Genomic DNA, 10,916 nt, shown 5'->3' with positions numbered 1-10,916 from the left:
CAATATTCAGAAAGGTGTTATCAAGGCAGAAATGTTTCAGTTTAACAGTGCATGTTATACTGAACTGTCATTGTCCTGCATGTTACGTTCTCCAGACGCTGCATCTAATCTTTCATGATCTACTAACAGTATGCATTTGATTGATTTCCAATACACAGGCAAGAGCTGAAACCCAGGAGTCATCGATGATTATATTTTTATAACAATGCAGCATTTCAAACTTATTTATTAGATATTCTTATAGAATATATTTGGTTTATCTTGTAAAATACAAGATAAAAGAGCTTTAAGTCAAAAAATGTTTGCTTCATGTGTTCCCCTCAGATATCAGTTAGTTAGTCTGTTCCACGACACACGTCCTCCTCATGCTTGCTGTGCGCCATAGCCAGAGGACGAAGTTCATCTGTTAGTTTTCAATGATATTCAATGTGTGTTCAGATGCAAATTATTTTTTTTGCCTTTTCGTTTTGTAAAAGCTTGAAGTGCTAAAAGTGGATACATTTTTCTGTATGGAACTGAAGAATTGTATGTAACTTGAATGCTAACACAAAGATAACCAACCAAAAACACCTTATGTTCTGATGCCAAGGAGTTCATGTTGTGCCTGTAGTACAAAGAGACCAGTGTACTTTAGTGCCTGTCTGCAATTCTGCTTACTTTAGTTAATAAACCTGACATTTAACCTTTTACTCGTCTATTTAGGTAATCATTCATTACTTTGAACATGCAACACCAGTAGCCATGTGAAAAGAAGTTTAAGATTCGAGACTTGTATAAAGAATTGTTTGTATCGTGTGCATAACTACTGTAACCATTTACTCAGTAAAATAAGAATTGTGTATAAATATCTTTGTAAAAACTAGAAATTGTAAGTGTACAATAAAACGAGTGTATGCTTCAGCTGTGAACGTATTTTTATTGTAGTGGAAGGACTTTAAAAGTTTTTAAAAAGTTTAAAAAACCAACACAGACTAATGTTAAAATGTAGTCTAGTGTAGCAGTAATGTATTACAGTTGTAGGATAATAGCCTTTAAACAGGAGAAGTAGTGACTATTCATAGTTGTGGGATAGTATCTCTGCGTTACCTGGTTCCGTGTTTGTGTAAAATACTACATGTAGGCCTAATTTAATCAACCAACGACCTTGTTAAGAAAGTGAGAAGCAATTACTTTAATTTCACTCTTACTATCATTGCAACAGGTTGGCGATTGCTGTCATATGCTAAAAATCACACTTCCTGATTCCCTCAAAATGTTGGCTGGTAAAATCGCTTTTAGGAGTTCTGTATGGATAGCATAGAAGTTTCTCATCAACAATATCTCCATGACTTGTTCAACTCGGATTTCTTAACTTTGGATTTAGACTGACCTCCTGTGGCTATTCTAAAACTGCAGAGTTGCATGTAAGTTTCACGAGAAAGAGCACTAAATACACAAGCCCTCCCTTTACTGTGCTTTGTCATCTTTACTTTCGTAATGGTTCATACCAGTAAATGTATTTAACCTAGAAATAAACGATACAAGCCCAGGTGTTCTGACCATGTTCCCAACCCCCCCCCAGACTTCACACCTTAAGAAACGAAATGGATCTCTGGTGCCACCAGGTGGGCATTACAGGGTACTCCAGTTAATTTGTGGCAGCAGTGCTACCACATATATTTTATGTAAGGTAATAATTTCTGGCAATACAATTATTTCCAAATTTCACAGAATGTGTACTTATTTGATAGGTTATTCTTCCAACTTAGCTCTTAATCTGATTTTATTTATAATTTCCAATTGGCGACAGGATGACCAGGTTTCTAACCAGAAACCGTGGATTGATGGCAGCATTCGCGTGAAACTGAAAGCGCGAACCACTGCTTTTAATCAGGGCAAGGTGTCTGGCAACATGACTGAATACAAACAGTGCAGCTATTCCCTCCGTAAGGCTATCAAACAAGCTAAGCGTCAGTACAGAGACAAAGTGGAATCTCAATTCAATGGCTCAGACACAAGAGGCATGTGGCAGGGTCTACAGTCAATCACGGACTACAAGATGAAATCCAGCCCAGTCACGGACCAGGATGTCTTGCTCCCAGGCAGACTAAATAACTTTTTTGCCCGCTTTGAGGACAATACAGTGCCACTGACACGGCCTGCAACGGAAACATGCAGTCTCTCCTTCACTGCAGCCGAGGTGAGTAAGACATTTAAACGTGTTAACCCTCGCAAGGCTGCAGGCCCAGACGGCATCCCCAGCCGCGCCCTCCGAGCATGCGCAGACCAGCTGGCCGGTGTGTTTACGGACATATTCAATCAATCCCTATACCAGTCTGCTGTTCCCACATGCTTCAAGAGGGCCACCATTGTTCCTGTTCCCAAGAAAGCTAAGGTAACTGAGCTAAACGACTACCGCCCCGTAGCACTCACTTCCGTCATCATGAAGTGCTTTGAGAGACTAGTCAAGGACCATATCACCTCCACCCTACCTGACACCCTAGACCCACTCCAATTTGCTTACCGCCCAAATAGGTCCACAGACGATGCAATCTCAACCACACTGCACACTGCCCTAACCCACCTGGACAAGAGGAATACCTATGTGAGAATGCTGTTCATCGACTACAGCTCGGCATTCAACACCATAGTACCCTCCAAGCTCGTCATCAAGCTCGAGACCCTGGGTCTCGACCCCGCCCCTGTGCAACTGGGTACTGGACTTCCTGACGGGCCGCCCCAGGTGGTGAGGGTAGGCAACAACATCTCCTCCCCGCTGATCCTCAACACGGGGCCCCACAAGGGTGCGTTCTGAGCCCTCTCCTGTACTCCCTGTTCACCCACGACTGCGTGGCCACGCACGCTCCAACTCAATCATCAAGTTTGCGGACGACACAACAGTGGTAGGCTTGATTACCAACAACGACGAGACGGCCTACAGGGAGGAGGTGAGGGCCCTTGGAGTGTGGTGTCAGGAAAATAACCTCACACTCAACGTCAACAAAACTAAGGAGATGATTGTGGACTTCAGGAAACAGCAGAGGGAACACCCCTATCCACATCGATGGAACAGTAGTGGAGAGGGTAGCTAGTTTTAAGTTCCTCGGCATACACATCACAGACAAACTGAATTGGTCCACTCACACTGACAGCGTCGTGAAGAAGGCGCAGCAGCGCCTATTCAACCTCAGGAGGCTGAAAAAATTCGGCTTGTCACCAAAAGCACTCACAAACTTCTACAGATGCACAATCGAGAGCATCCTGGCGGGCTGTATCACCGCCTGGTACGGCAACTGCTCTGCCCTCAACCGTAAGGCTCTCCAGAGGGTAGTGAGGACTGCACAACGCATCACCGGGGGCAAACTACCTGCCCTCCAGGACACCTACACCACCCGTTGTTACAGGAAGGCCATAAAGATCATCAAGGACATCAACCACCCGAACCACTGCCTGTTCACCCCGCTATCATCCAGAAGGCGAGGTCAGTACAGGTGCATCAAAGCTGGGACCGAGAGACTGAAAAACAGCTTCTATCTCAAGGCCATCAGACTGTTAAATAGCCACCACTAACATTGAGTGGCTGCTGCCAACACACTGTCATTGACACTGACCCAACTCCAGCCATTTTAATAATGGGAATTGATGGAAATGATGTAAATATATATATATATATATATCACTAGCCACTTTAAACAATGCTACCTTATATAATGTTACTTACCCTACATTATTCATCTCATATGCATATGTATATACTGTACTCTACAACATCGACTGCATCCTTATGTAACACATGTATCACTAGCCACTTTAACTATGCCACTTTGTTTACTTTGTCTACACACTCATCTCATATGTATATACTGTACTCGATACCATCTACTGTATGCTGCTCTGTACCATCACTCATTCATATATCCTTATGTACATGTTCCTTATCCCCTTACACTGTGTATAATACAGTAGTTTTTTTTGGAATTGTTAGTTAGATTACTTGTTGGTTATCACTGCATTGTCGGAACTAGAAGCACAAGCATTTCGCTACACTCGCATTAACATCTGCTAACCATGTGTATGTGACAAATAAAATTTGATTTGATTTGAATTTGGTCGTTGGTTACCGTCAAAAGTGGTTATTTCCACCAATGTTTTGAAAACATTAGCTTTGCTATTTGGTGGAAAGCAAACAAAGCATATTATGGTGTACGGGGCAGGAGAGGATTTTGACTGACTGTTTTAAAACCCTGCATCCAAGAGAGGAGGGCTTCACCTGGACCAGTGGTGGCGGCACCAGAGCCTCTCGCATCGACTATCTGTTTACCCGGGACTGTCCCTCAACTGATGCTAGAATAACCCCTGCTTTCTTCTCAGATCACGCAATGCTGTACCCTTTCACTAACCTCGGGTGTCACTGTGGGAAGAGGGTCCTGGAAATGGAACTGCTCCCTTTTAGAAGAGAATAGAGTAGTTAGTCAGTACAGGAAGCAGTTCAGCCAGTGGAAGACGCTAGAGGACTTCTTTAGAGAGATAGGAACCCTTTTAGAAGATGATAGAGTAGTTAGTCAGTACAGGAAGCAGTTCAGCCAGTGGAAGACGCTAGAGGACTTCTTTGACACACGAGCACAGTGGTGGGAAATGATGAAAGGGAAGGACAAGGACCTTCTTTAGAGAGATAGGGGAAGAAGAAAAAAGCAAAGAAAAAGATAGACGCAGGGTGGGACTGCTGAGGCGACTGGAAAGTTATTTTAATCTATAAGGCCTTCATTTTTAACAAAGAAAATAAATAAGTTAAGAAATTGCATTTTTAGCAGAACAGAAGATCAAGGGGGTTATTTTAAGATGAGAAGGGATCAATGGTTCAGTGGGGTGAGTATCCCGGGGAGGGGGGTGACCTCCAAGTGTGTGTTTTACATGGAAGATGTTAACATTTTATGCACTAACCTTTTATCTGGCGACAGGCCCCTGGACTGGACTGGACTGGACAGGACAGGACAGACAGACAGACAGACAGACAGACAGACAGACAGACAGACAGACAGACAGACAGACAGACAGACAGACAGACAGACAGACAGACAGACAGACAGACAGACAGACAGACAGAGCTGTTGCCAGATCATTTAATGTTAATTTCTCTACCATAAGCCGCCTCTAACGTCATTTTTAAGAATTTGGCAGTACGTCCAACCAGCCTCACAACCACAGATCACATGTATGGTGTTGTGTGAGTGAGTGAGTGGTTTGTAAACAGGGTGCCCCATGGTGGCGGTGGGGTCATAAGCTACGGACAACAAACACAATTGCATTTTATCTATACCAATTTGAATGCTCAGAGATACCGTGATGAGATCCTGAGGCCCATTGTCGTGCCATTCATCCACCCGCCATCATCTTATGTTTCAGCATGATAATGCACGGCCCCATGTCTGAAGGATTTGTACACAATTCCTGGAAGCTGAAAATGTCTTAGTTCTTCCATGGCCTGCATACCACTAGACATGTAACCCATTGAGCATGCTTGGGATGCTCTGGGTCGACGTGTAAGACAGCGTGTTCCAGTTCCCACCAATATCCAGCAACTTCGCAAAGCCATTGAAGAGGCGTGGGACCACATTCCACAGGCCGCAATTTAACAGCCTGATCAATGCGAAGGAGATGTGTCACGCTGCATGAGGCAAATGGTGGTCACACCAGATACTGACTGGTTTTCTGTTCCACACCCCTACCTTTTTTAAGGTATCTGTGACCAACAGATGCATATCTCTATTCCCAGTCATGTGAAATCCATAGATTAGGGCCTAAGGAATTTATTTCAATTGACCGATTTTTAAAAAATGAACTGTAAATCAGTCAAATCTTTGAAGTTGCTTGTTGCATTGATATTTTTGTTCAGTCTATATGATCCTGTTGCATTTGAGTTTTCTGATGTTGTAAACTTAATGTCCCAATCTTAAACTATATTAGCTAGCTGGAAATTGTGCATGTCCTAAAATAAAACTCAGCCAGTTTACACACTCAGAAGACCAGCTGTCTCTCATAGACTCTAACTGAAATCGGGACAGACCATAATCTCTCACATACTGTAGCCTAACATAATATTAACTGTTGCAAAATTAAGCATTTTTTTTGTAGTAAAATTATACACAAATAGGAGTGGAGAAATACGATTGATTTATTTCTGCATATTGAGAGAAATTAGTGGTTATGGTATTAGTTATAGTATTTAAAGAGTCTACAGAAGAAGAGACGTCTGTCACCATCAAATCAAATGTTATTTGTCACGTGCAACAGGTGTAGGACTTACAGTTAAATGCTGAATACAACAGGTGTAGAACTTACAGTTAAATGCTGAATACAACAGGTGTAGAACTTACAGTTAAATGCTTACAGTATGGTGGTTCCAACTGTCTCGGATCTGAACACTCACCTGCTCCAGATGGTGGATCTGAACACTCACCTGCTCCAGATGGTGATTCTGAACACTCACCTGCTCCAGATGGTGATTCTGAACACTCACCTGCTCCAGATGGTGGATCTGAACACTCACCTGCTCCAGATGGTAGATCTGAACACTCACCTGCTCCAGATGGTAGATCTGAACACTCACCTGCTCCAGATGGTGGATCTGAACACTCACCTGCTCCAGATGGTGGATCTGAACACTCACCTGCTCCAGATGGTATATCTGAACACTCACCTGCTCCAGATGGTGATTCTGAACACTCACCTGCTCCAGATGGTGGATCTGAACACTCACCTGCTCCAGATGGTGGATCTGAACACTCACCTGCTCCAGATGGTGGATTGGAACACTCACCTGCTCAAGATGGTGGATCTGAACACTCACCTGCTCCAGATGGTGGAGTCAAGAAGCCAGTGCTGTTATGGGTGTAAGATGGCACAGTGATGCCATCTGTTGGTAAATGTTCATTACTGCAACTCTTGTGTTTTACCGGGGTGCTTGAGATACCTGGATGTGTTGTGATGTACTGAACAGGACTGGTTACTCGCATCAATGCCTCTGTCTCGTCATTTAACATTCAAACAAGTGCCACCTCTACTAAACAGATTCTCAGGAGTCTTTTGTGAGAAGGAAAATGGCCAAGGAGAGTGAGGGAGAGGAACCTTGTGGCCATGGCATGTACTTCCATCCTGGAGCCACAGTTTGGCCTCAGCTGGGTTGATCTAAATGTTACTAACAATGGGAATGCAGAAGAATGATCTGAAGAAGACACAAACGGATAAGTATGTTATTTTATCCCATGACTTTATATTGATTGTAGACTTATTTTGGGCCCTAGAAAATCAAAAACGTTCATCTCGAGTGGACAATCCCTTTAAATGTATTCAGCAGGAAGTCACTCATTTTCAGTAGTTAGATGCTGGACTCGTCTTCTGGGCTAAAAACAAAAAAACGATTCCCACAGGCACACACATTGTCAATGTTGGTCTCAGCAGAGATGTTTTTTAGCAGAGGGGGGCTCAACATGAGACCCCACCGATCTTGTTAAGGTCATAGAATGGTCACTGCACCTGCGTTTCTAAAATGCAGCCACGCCCTCTTGTAGTTGACCTCTGGAAAGAGCCACAAGCCCTCCATTCACTTTACTCAAGCAATTCAAATGATGGGCACGACAACTTGACCTGGTAGGAAATGACTTCATTGAAACTGGTGATGTGATTTGAAAAGCCAGCAGTAAGCCAGCAGTATGTATGTACCATGTAACAGTATAACTTCAGACCGTCCCCTCCCTCATACCCGGGCGTGAACCAGGGACCCTCTGCACACATCAACAACAGTCACCCACGAAGCATCGTTACCCATCGCTCCACAAAAGCCGCGGCCCTTGCAGAGCAAGGAGAACTACTACTTCAAGGTCTCAGAGCAAGTGACGTCACCGATTGAAACGTTATTTAGCGCGCACCGCTAACTAAGCTAGCCGTTTCACATCCGTTACATACAGTCCTGTGGAATGAATGAAAACATTGGCCTTATGACAAGATGATATGAGATCAATTGAATATTTTGAGTCGGTGTTGAAATAACTAATAATTAAATATTTTTCCACTTGTGTGTTTTATTAATCGTTAATGATAAGTCATACTAGTTCCTTATAAATCCCTTCTCCACTTTTACAATCAGCAATGTTTTGAAGTTGTGACAATAAGTATGTCCTGTGAAAGGAAAATATTGGATTTATGATTTGAATATATTACAAATGACATATTAGCTATTTATACCAGTAATATATACCACAAGCACTGGTTTTCACATTTTATAGCCTACATTGTAGTAGCCATTTTGGCTTGCCTGGCTATGTCATTTAATGTGTCGGGTATGTTGTCTAGGGATGTTTAAACTTGTTTTGTGCACTAGAGGGCGCTGTTGGGTCACTGGTCACGTGTATATAGGTCTGCGTTCACACAGGCGGACCAATTATGATATGTATTCCACTAATTGTTCAATCACATCAGATATTTTTCTGTGCTGATCTGATTGGTCAAAATACCAATTAGTGGGGTAAAAAAAAAAACGAATTGGGCTGCTTGTCGAAATGCAGCCTAGGTGACTTTTAACCACACATCAGGTGCCAATGGAGTCTCTGATGGGGACATGATATGAATGTACTGACACAGGTTGAGAGCAGGACATGATGCAAGTCAGTCACGAAATGCACTTAAAAAAAACAAACATTTTAGATAAAAGGATTGGCTTCTGTCATTTAGTAAATAATTCAGATTAAGGGGATTTAGTGTCTAAAGAATCCATATGTTTCAGATCTTTAGAGCTGCCCCCATTGGACCTCTAAGGTGTCTGAGACTCCGGGCCCCTTCATCAGCCACGGTGGATTCTACGGCTGGCTCGGGTCCACCGTGCCCCTCCTCCAATCGGTCATCGAGGGGGTCTTCTAAACCATGTAAGGCGAAAGACTGTCCGGACCTTCTAAGCCGTTTCACGAGCTGTCATCATCGACAGCTATATAATAAGAAACATCTTGGTTCGCAGGGCAAAAACCCTGTACTCTCCTGGAGCACGAGTACAGGATATTACACGGCTGCTTCCTGCCGTTCTACAACAGCTGCCGGGGCTGACGCTGTCGTAGTCCATGTGGGGTCAAACAACATTAGGAGGGCTGAAAATGTATTTTAAAGGACTGATTCTAGCTCTGAAAGATTCAAATTATTTCAGTCTTTTTGGTTTTTGCTCTGACATGCACTGTCAACTGTGGGACCTTATATAGACAGGTGTGTGCCTTTACAAATCATGTCCAATCAATTGAATTTACCACAGGTGGACTCCAATAAAGTTGTAGAAACATCTCAAGGGCGATGAACAGGATGCACTTTGAGCTTTAATTTCAAGTCTCATTGCAAAAGGGTCTGAATACTCATGTAAATAAGGTATTTCTGTTTTTATTTTTTATGAATTTACAAACATTTCTAAAAATCTGTTTTTGCTTTGTCATTATGGGGTATTGTGATGTCATTATGGGGTATTGTGATGTCATTATGGGGTATTGTGTGTAGATTGATGAGGATAAAACAATGTTATCCATTTTAGAATAAGGCTGTAACGTAACAAAATGCTGTAAAAGTGAAGGGGTCTGAGTACTTTCTGAATGCACTGTAAGTAACATAATTTATGACCCTCTTAACTCCTCTGTGAATCCTACAGCTATTCTATGCAGTAATCATGTGCCTAACCTGAGTTATATGGTTAGCACTGAGGCGGTTTCCCTATTAGGAAATGCACTGTGTGCAGCTCACCCTGCACTATGAGCTCAAACATAAATATCACTGCCATGCCTACTTTTTGATAAGCCTCCAAGTAAATCAATAAAAACATTCCCAGAAAAGTGCTAAAAATAGCCCACATGAACATATGTAGCCTAAGAAACAAGGTTCATGAAATCGATAACTTGCTGGCAACAGATAACATTCATATACTGACTATCTCTGAAAACTCCCTTACATAATACCATTGATGATACATTCGTAGCAATATATGGTTTCAACATCTTCAGAAGAGACAGGAATGCCATTGGTGCAGGTGTTGCCATTTATGTTCAGAGTCTCTCCAACATAATCCAGGTAGAGTCAGGCATTCCGCAGGGCAGCTGTTTAGGCCCTTTACTTTTTAAAATATTTACTAATGACCTGCGACTGGCTAGGAGTAAAGCCTGTGTGTATGTATGCTGATGACTCAACACTATGCACGTCAGCTACCACAGCAATTGTAATCACTGCAACTCAACGAGTTACAGGCAGTTTCAGAATGGGTAGTAAGAAATAAGTTAGTCCTAAATATTTTTTTAAAACTACAGTAAAAGCATTGTATTTGGGGCAAATCATAACCTAAACCTCAACTAAATCTTGTAATGAATAATGTGGAAATTGAGAAAGTTTAAGAGATTAAACTGCTTGGATAACCCTGGATTGTAAACTGTTGATGCAACAGTAGCTAAGATGGGGAGTGGTCTATCCGCAATAAAGCGCTGCTCTGCCTTCCTAATAACGCTATCAACAAGGCAGGTCCTACAGGCCCTGGTTTTGTCGCACTTGGACTGAGTGATTGAATTCATCACTTCATGTATTTGGGAGAAGTGTTGTGACATGTTGAATGCACCAAGCTGTCTGTTTTAAAATACTAGCACATAGCTCAGACACCTATTCATACCCCACCAGACAGCAGAGGTCTCGTCACAGTCTTCAATTCCAGAACAAACTATAGAGTACCACAATATGAGCCACAATACCCATGAAACCTAGTGGTCAAACAAGGAAATGGTTCCAATTGTTTTTCTACCAATCATTTTTCCCATAGGGGATTTTAGAAACACTTAAAATAAGGGCTGTGTTTCGTGTAGGTTTACCCTGGCGAGACGTTTTGATAGCCGTGTAAATCTCTCTAGGACTAGGTGACTTTTATCTATATA

At 42.5% G+C, this 10,916-nt stretch overlaps 1 long non-coding RNA gene across 1 annotated transcript; it reads left to right on the top strand.

The window, feature by feature from the left end:
• The first annotated feature begins 8,572 nt into the window (after positions 1-8,572).
• LOC124037417 lies at positions 8,573-9,217 on the top strand. The gene is made up of 3 exons (XR_006839179.1): positions 8,573-8,639; positions 8,759-8,897; positions 8,987-9,217. It is a non-coding gene; the product is annotated as an uncharacterized LOC124037417 (long non-coding RNA).
• The last annotated feature ends 1,699 nt before the right edge of the window (positions 9,218-10,916 follow it).

Source organism: Oncorhynchus gorbuscha, linkage group LG06 (genome assembly GCF_021184085.1).
Source record: "Oncorhynchus gorbuscha isolate QuinsamMale2020 ecotype Even-year linkage group LG06, OgorEven_v1.0, whole genome shotgun sequence".
In the NCBI taxonomy this organism is placed as follows: Eukaryota; Metazoa; Chordata; class Actinopteri; order Salmoniformes; family Salmonidae; genus Oncorhynchus; species Oncorhynchus gorbuscha.
This window is presented reverse-complemented; position numbering and strand designations above follow the sequence as displayed.